The following is an 8947-nucleotide window of genomic DNA, read 5'->3' as shown; positions in this document are numbered from 1 at the left end:
GCCTGTGTATTTCCTTAATTTGGACTGGGGCTCGGCCTGTTCCCTAGTATTCCCTTTCATGTGATTCACTTGGGTTTGAAGGTTCAACATCTGTAGCATTTGCAGGAGCAGTTCTTATTTCCCTATCTCTCCTGTTGTCAAGTCCTTTATCCTGGTACATTCTGTACAATTCATTGGTTGGAATGCCATCTATCATTTCAAAACCTACCCCTGCTCTCAATAGAGCAGTAAACATTTCTTTCCTTGTTACTCTATTTTGGCTCCAAGTTTGATGGTTATTCACCCTTCTCCTTTGAGGAGATCTATCCCTTCCCCAGTCTCCTAAGTCATGTAACTGTAAAATCTTATTTATCACTGTTGTAAGACGGCTCCCTACTTCCCCAAGTAACAAATTCAAAATTAGTTGTTTATAAGCAGGGGGAGCTGTCCTAATTATTAAATTCCTATGAGGCAGTCCCATTGGATCATTGTAATATTTGTCTGCAGTTCCTATCATGATAGCAGTCTTCATTACCTCCTCCTTTAGTCTCATGATACAATCTCTAAGTGAATACCAGGGTCTGTGCTCAGTGGGCCACATAGAATCAGTGGCATATCTCTTATTGCATCCCACGGGGGCTAATGCCAACAGAGTAGTCCTGCTATCACCATCTCCTTGCTGATGATGTTCCCTAAAAGCTTGTTGAACTAGAGGATCATGGCTGATACCTATGAATATCATACAGTCTGTCCTATCTACTGATATTCCACTGGCCCCTTGATCACTGAGTCTTACCATCCAAGATATTAATGGTTCTCCTATTCTTTGGCTGAATCTACTCAAAATATCTGTGACCTCTTGCGGTAAGAAATCTTCCTGAATTTCCCTTGTAACTGAATCTTCACCTCGGGTTTCTGTCTTCGTCCTTTGTATGGGTCGAGGCCTTGTCTGATCATTTAACCATCTCCCATTCTCTGTGTGAGGGACATCCTGAACGCTAGTAGTATTTTGTGCCTCAGCCCCTAATGTTGTCTCATTTTCCCCCCACTTGCTTCCCCTGCCACCATAGCAAGGATGAAGCAGGCAGTCAGGCTCAGTCTGGGCTGGGTTGGAATGCACTCTGGGCTTATTTGGTCTCCTGTTGCTCCTAGCCACATTAATAGAAAAGTTCTCACTTGAGTCAGTTTGTTCTCCTGCTATCTGAGATTCCCCTTCTTGCCGTGAGGTAGGAGTGCCCCCATCTCTTTCACTTAATCTCAATCTTTCCTATACTAGCCGGTAGGCTGATAACACTATCCAGCTTTGCCTAGACAGTGATGCCCCTGACTGAATCCCAACTTCTTGTAAACACCTTTCCAAATCCCTAGGATCTCCTCTCTGTAGCCTTGGTTCCCAGTTTTCACAGGGTCCAGCTTTTTTAGCCAATTCTTTTGCTAGGGAGGAATAAAATGGATCCTCCCACCCTGGGATATTCATCTCTTCCTCTGAAGTTCTTCTGCTTCTATATAGAGATCTTATACCTAGCGATCCCATCCTCGTCACCAAATGTATTAGGAGGGCAGAGTTTATAATCTCAAAGAGGATCATATATATGTCTGAAAGGTTTGGAACCGCTGGATATAAGAAACTCTCAAAGTAGGAGGCAGAAGAATCAAAGCATATATTAGGCTCCACAGTAACCAACCCATGAACCAGCATCCCCATTTTGACATATTGATCAAAAGCTTCCAGGCCCAACAAGTATGCCTTACAAGAGTAACCAGGAGGCTACAGTGTAAAACAAACAAACATGGTGTAAAACAAAATCATGCTTGCCCCTCTATGGTAAAAAGGTTACACACTGGCTTCAAGTCCTTGTTCAGCTTCCTCCCGTAGGTCAGCTCTGCTACTGGCAGCTCCTGCTTCAGCTTCAGCTGTGGCTGTAGCTATAGCAGCCTCTGGCTCTAACGGAAGCTGTTTTTAACCATCCGGCTTCTGCGGGGGTGTAAGGTACGCCGGAGAAAGCACAGGTTCTTTCAATCTGCTTAAGCAGTGTGTTGGTAACCAAAAATGGGCTCCTTAGCACTTAGTCAACAAGTGCCCTTGACTAGTTTGGCTTTTTCCCCTGAACTGAATGCTGTTTGTATGTTGGACTGGAGTAAGCTTGTCGGCCCCTTCACCTTGCTTCCCTTGCTTAAGCTGATCAAAAGAACCTGTGCTTTCCCGGTCAACCCCTTCACCTTGCTTAAGCAGATTGAAAGAACCTGTGCTTTCCTGGTCAACCCCTTCACCTTGCTTAAGCAGATTGAAAGAATCTGTGCTTTCTCTGCGTACCTTACACCCCCGCAGATGGTTAAAAACAGCTTCCATTGGAGCCAGAGGCTGCTATAGCTACAGCCACAGCCGAAGCTGAAGCAGGAGCTGCCAGTAGCAGAGCTGACCTACGGGAGGAAGCTGAACAAGGACTTGAAGCCAGTGTGTAACCTTTTTACCATAGAGGGGCAAGCATGATTTTGTTTTACACCATCATGCTTCTCTGTAGCCTCCTGGTTACTCTTGTAAGGCATACTTGTTGGGCCTGGAAGCTTTTGATCAATATGTCAAAATGGGGATGCTGGTTCATGGGTTGGTTACTGTGGAGCCTAATATATGCTTTGATTCTTCTGCCTCCTACTTTGAGAGTTTCTTATATCCAGCGGTTCCAAACCTTTCAGACATATATATGATCCTCTTTGAGATTATAAACTCTGCCCTCCTAATACACCTTGTATCCACAGTACCTAGAACATAGCAGGTTGATTGATGATTGAATGAGTGATGCTGAGGATGTATCCCAGACACTTAAAGTTTATTTAAATCATGGAATGGAATCTCAGAATTAGAAAAGACTTCGGAAGTCATCTAGTCTAACACCAAACTGAACAGTAATCCCTTTCAACAACACCTTTGACAAGTGGCCCAGTAGGCTTTGTTGGCACAGCAACGAACCCACTACTTCCAAAGGCAGGCAATTCCACTTTGGATAGCTCTAGCAGCTGTTAGAAAGTTTCTCTTTACATCAAGCCAAACTCTGCCTCTGTGTTACACACTCCTAGTCCTGCTTTCTGGAGCCAAACAGAATAAATCTAATTTCTCTTACATATGACAGCCCAAAAAAATACTTGAAGACCTTGATCATGTTCCTCCCTAAGATGTAGATTCTCAAAGTTAGAAGACACCTCAGAAGCCAATTAGTTTAAACACAAGTGAATAAGAAATTCTCCTATACAATATACAGTGTGGAAGAGTCTGTTGCCTACCAAGGCAGTCCATTCCACTTTGGGAATAATTAATTGTTTGTAGGTTTTTTGTTGTAGCTTCTGCAGGTTCCTACTTCTGCTCCCTAGCAGAGCTAGCTTTGAAAGGAATTCTTATAGAATCCCTACCTACTTCCACCCGTTCCTAATTTATTCATTTGGAGCTGCTTCCCTTGAGTGAATAATATATAACTTGATTTCTTTAAGTGAGCCAGATTTGCACTCCCTGTGAAATAAAACAAGTTTGGGTTTTTTGCTTGTTTATTTTATGGTATTAGAAGGAAGAGAGTTTTGGTTCTTTTAAATAAAGACACAATTTTTTTTTTACCAGTTTTACCTTTGTTTCTACTAGGATCTACTATGTACAAGGATCCTTCAACAAAAATACTAAATTTCTATAAGATGGCTTGTTAAAGAGTAGTTCCATTTGATTCATTGAGCCTTTAAATGAGGCTACTCTCTATAAAATTGTGCTACATAAAGCATTATTATAGTTAACTTTCTGATATCTTTAATAATCAGGGCAATGACAATCCAAAGAAATTAAATTCACTGGAAATCCAAGGCCTCATTTGATATAGTTTCAATTTCTTTTTCTAATAATTCTCTTATCAAGACTTTTAGTTTAAAAAAAGAAAAGCTTAGTGATCTAAATTATATTGGCTACCCTGCTTTTTCTTTGGAGGAGTTGCCAATGATCAGCCACATAGCAGGATGGAGAAAGAGAAGAAGCAAGGTCTTTGGGTTGTCCTCCAATAATTTGTCCTACATTTACCATAGCAATTCCAAATGCAATCATTTTTGTACTTTTCCTTTTGTTGAAAAGTAGTTATGCCAGTTGACTGCAGAGCAAGAATGTGTGTTTGGAACTCTGAAGAATTCTACTGCTGAAGCAGCTGGAATTTCTTTTCATGAATCTCTGTGTCTTCCTCTGGGTCAGTCCGTGCAGAATTGGAAGGCGGGTGACAGGTCCTACCTTTGTGCTCCTGGGACTGTTGGGACCTCTGAGGTGAGGATGGGAAACAATAACCTGTATCTAGCTGTGGATGGCACAGAAAACAGCAGAATGCATGCATACAGATATATATGTACATAACATATACATATATAAATATATATATATAAACTTTTATATGTGTACTATACCCACATGTATTTATTATATACATATTATCATTATTACAATTCAAATTACGTATATATACACTATAAACGTGCATTAAATATACATGTACATTATACATATCTGTGTATTATGTACATAAATGTGTATATATTCTATTTACTAGCAAAGAATTAATTTACTATAATATCTTTCCTCATATAAAAATGACATTAATTCAGCAGCCATTTAGTGAGTATCATATGGGGATGGGGATGTGGGCAAAAAGATGAAAAATATGATTCCTGCCTGCAATCAGTGAATATACATTTATGAAGCACCTACTATGTTCCAAGCTCTGTGCTAAGCAATGAGGCTACAGTCCCTGACCTCCAGGAGCAGGCAGTCTGATGGGGGAGACAACATGCAAATTATGGTGTAGAAGGTATATAAGGGAAAAATGGGAAATAACTAACAAAGGGAAGGCAGTAGAATTAAGAGGGATTGAGCAAGTCTTCCTGTAGAAGCGGAGGTTTTAACTGGGACTTGAAGGAATCCAGAGAAACCAGGAGGTAGAGATGATTTGGGAGAGCAACCCAGTCATGGGAGACAACCAGAGAAAATGTCCAGAGCCAATGTAGGGAGTGACTTGTTTGAGTAACAAGTAGGAGGCCAGAGTCACTGCAGAGTCAGTGGTAGGGTCTAAGGCAGGGGTGGGGAACCTGGGGCCTCCAGGCTACATGTGGCCTCTAGGTCTTTGGGTGTGGCCTTTTGACTGAGTCCAAGTTTTACAGAACAAATCCTTTTATTACGGAAATTAATAAAAAATGAAAAGATTTGTTCCGTAAAACTTGGACTCAGTCAAAAGACCACACCCAAAGACCTAGAAGGCCACATGTAGCCTCGAGGCCCCAGGTTCCCCACCCCTGGTTTAAGGTATAAGGAGACTAGAAAAGAAAGGAAGAGAGCAGATTATGGAAGGCTTTGAATGCCAAACAGAGGATTTTATCTTTGATTCTGAAGATGATAGGGAACCACTGGAGTTCAAAGGAGCTTGTAGTGGGCAGACCAACCAGCAGCCTATTGCAATAGTCTAGGTATGAAGTGATGAAGGCCTGCACCAGGGTACAGGGTGCTTCTGGAGTGGAGGCAACTGTCAGTAGAGTGGAGACATAAGTGAGAACTGTTACAATAGTAAAATCAACCACCCTTGACAGCAGATTGGATACAGGGGCTATTGTGATTAAGTAGTTGAGGATGATCACTAGGTTGTGAGCCCTGGAGGACTGGGAGGGTGATATCGTGCCCTCAACAGTAATAGGGAAATTTGGAAAGGGAAGGGCCTTTAGGGGAAAAGATAGTGAGTTCAATCTTAGATATGCCAAGTGTAAGATATCTACCAGATGTCTAGTTCTAGATGTCTAATAGGCACGTGCAGATATAAGACTAAGCAGAGAGGTTAGGACAGGTTAAGTAAAGTTGAAAAGACAAGATCTCAGATTCTACTGGTCATACACACTACTGGGCTTTGTTCCTGGTGGAAGATAGACCAGCAGGAGACTTGCATTCAGTCCCCAGTTTCTCTTCAGGCTTCTTTGGAGAGTGCCAACCTATTTCCCCTACCCTGATCCTCCATAAGACCTAAACTCCTGGAGGGCAGGAATTGTTTTGTTTTTATCTATATAAGCCAAGTCCCTAGCATAGCACCTTGGATATAAAGCTGATAGGTAAATGCTTAATTAAATGAAATTTTGTCTCCTATGCTTCCATTTCCTCATCAGAATTGAAATCTCATCACCTTGAAGACTGGCTCCATTTTTGATACTCAACAGCTTCTCGCCCCCCCTCAGTTGCCCCTCTCCTCTGATTCAAGGCTAAGCAAAAGATTCTTCCCAAAGTCTTCCTTTACTTATAGAGGGCTTTGAGCTTTCAGAACTTTCCAGGTAACTATCCATTTCCCATCAGCAGCGCTGCTTTGTTTTCCGCTCCACAGAACATCATATCCACTGGGTATGGTACCATACCCCTTTTCAATTCCCTTATGTGTGCTGTCTTTCCCCATTAGATTGTAAGTTGCTTAAGGGCAGACTTTCTTTTTCTTATTTGTATCTCTGGCACTTAGCACAGTGCCTGGCACACAGTAGGCATTTAATAAATGTTTAATGAATTGAATTGAAATTAAATCATAATGACACTATCCTTTGGTAAAATCATTTTCTAAGAGCTAAGACACATAAGAGAGGGAAGGGGGAAGGGAATAAGCATTTATATGGCATCTACCATGTGCCAGGCACTGTGCCAAGCACTTTTTGCAAATATCTCATTTGATAAAACACACAAAAATTCTCAGTTCTCTTTACCACCCAGTTGTCTGTGAGTAACCTTTTCTCTTATATTCACCTAGAAGCTACAAAACAGGAAAACTACAAACAGGAACAAAAATGGAGAAAAGTAAAACTCAGCTATAAAGTCATAGAACCCAGCTAGTTCCCAGACTACCACCAACCAGCCCTTGGTGGTGGTGTCAAAGTAAGAACACAGCCCATTAGAACCACTGTCCCACAGAACTCAAAACCTAGTCATTGGCATGAGAAATGGACAAGCTATCTGTGGTTTGTACAATGTCTTATTTTTAAGTTCACATCTAATGTGGTGTTTGCTTAGATCTAGCTGGCTTTTATCCCGTGAGCTTTTCCAAACAAAGTCTTTCACATTTTGAGGTTATTTTTTTCCCCAAGATCTCCCAATTCCCTGTGTCATGTTGACCCAAGGTTCACCAGACCTCAACTACCATGCCATTCCTTTGTTTGAAACATGGCATTTTGATGTCTGCTAGCCATGAGGACAGAGGGTCCCTTCCCAGGAAAATAAAACCCTGAAGAAGAACACACAGATAGATCCAGCATCTGACAGCAAAGTGCTGCCAGTGAAGAGGAAGTCATTTACGATACAGAGAGAGGTGGAGGCAATGTTTACTTTAGTCGTCTCCCAGCTGCCATCCTTTCTAACTTCGACCTCTGTTGAACACGAACTGGGAGGCAGCTGGGTTTAACAAGTAAACCATTGAAGCCTCAAGCCCACCTCCTTCAGGACAACATGCACCAAGTTGCTGACGTGAAACAATTAGCATTGTGGGCAGACAAGTGACTCGCAATTCACAAAACTGCTGTGTTCTTTGGAATTCCTTGGGCTGGGCCTGGGCCGCTGGCCACAGCTAGATTCTTTATTCAGTACAAAGAACATTCCTCTGAGCTGTTTGTTCCTAGTCCTAGAATGCCCATGGAAATTTTCCTAGGAAAATTTGTCAGTGCAGCCAAGCTGTCCAGAGATCTCCCTTTTGAACAATTGTCTCTCCACAAGTCAGAACAGACGAAATGGCAGAAAATGTTCAGCAGCAGATTGCACAAGAGAAACTAGGGCCCCTAAGTTCCCATTCAAGGAGTGCTGTGAGAAACGGTTGCTCTTTCTCAATTAGTTTATGCCTCAGGACTAAATGAATCCAAAGCCCTAGTGCTCTCTTTGGCCATCTTGGCTTGGCTCAGCACCCTTAGCTCAAACCCAGATGTTGATTCTCTCCCTCTAGCAGGTCTGTCTTCTAGCCAGAGGTGGTCCTTGTGATGGTATGCATGCACATACAAAAAAAGCACACACCTTCCACTCTAAAATCTCCTCACACTTTGCACAAGTAGAAAGTTCGGGCATTTGGTATCACTGTTTGCAGAATAAAATGAAGCGTTAAGAGAAATGTACAGTCTAATGGGGATAGTGGAAGGGATGGGACAGGGAGGGGATGGGGGAAGGGGGGAGTGGACAAAACTTAGGCTTAGTAACCATGGAATCCACATGGCTGGGATGGACAGCCTTTAAACCAGAGGACAGCACTTGGATTTATTAGCAGGAACACTGATTGGTATCCAGGAAACCTGGATTCTAGTCTTAGCCTGGCCACTATTTTAGCTATGTGGCCTTTAAGAAAGTCAGTCTCACTGGGTCTCAGTGTTCTCCATGCAAAGCAATAGGTTTAAACTTGTCCCAGATCAAAGATTTTCTAAAACCTATGCCTAAGAACATTTCTGAACATTGAAACTCTGGGAAGTTTTGTCTTTTCCATCCTAGGAAATGAAAGAATGGTAAAAATGAAAGCAGGCTCTGAATCATTCAAGAGTACAGTTAATGCCCCCTGTCTGGAATTCACTCCCTTACCTCTGCCCTGCAGAATTTCTAGCTTCCCACAAAAGGTACCCAGAATCCCTTTGTACAACTTGGTTGGGATGGGAGGCAGGTAACGAGAGATTCTGGGCTCACATGGACTCAAATTTGAAATACAAAGGGAAAAAGCAGTGTCTAAAGCAGCTAAGTGTCTAAAAGAGATAGGCAAGTCTGCTTCTCTTCCCACTTCTTACAGGCCACAAAGGAAGTGGTCCTTCCAATAGGAGTCCAGCCTCACAGGCCTCAATCAGAGACAGCTCTAGTCACTGGAGACCAGTCAGAGGAGCTCACCACATCCTCCCGTCCAAGAAGATGTCTCTCAGCAAGGGACCAAGTGCCCATGTCAAAGTTCATGGAAGGTGTTCCAGTCTAACAAAGATC

The sequence above is a fragment of the Trichosurus vulpecula genome, chromosome 9 (assembly GCF_011100635.1).
Source record: "Trichosurus vulpecula isolate mTriVul1 chromosome 9, mTriVul1.pri, whole genome shotgun sequence".
In the NCBI taxonomy this organism is placed as follows: Eukaryota; Metazoa; Chordata; class Mammalia; order Diprotodontia; family Phalangeridae; genus Trichosurus; species Trichosurus vulpecula.
The sequence above is the reverse complement of the archived record's forward strand: the minus strand, read 5'-3'. Positions refer to the sequence as shown.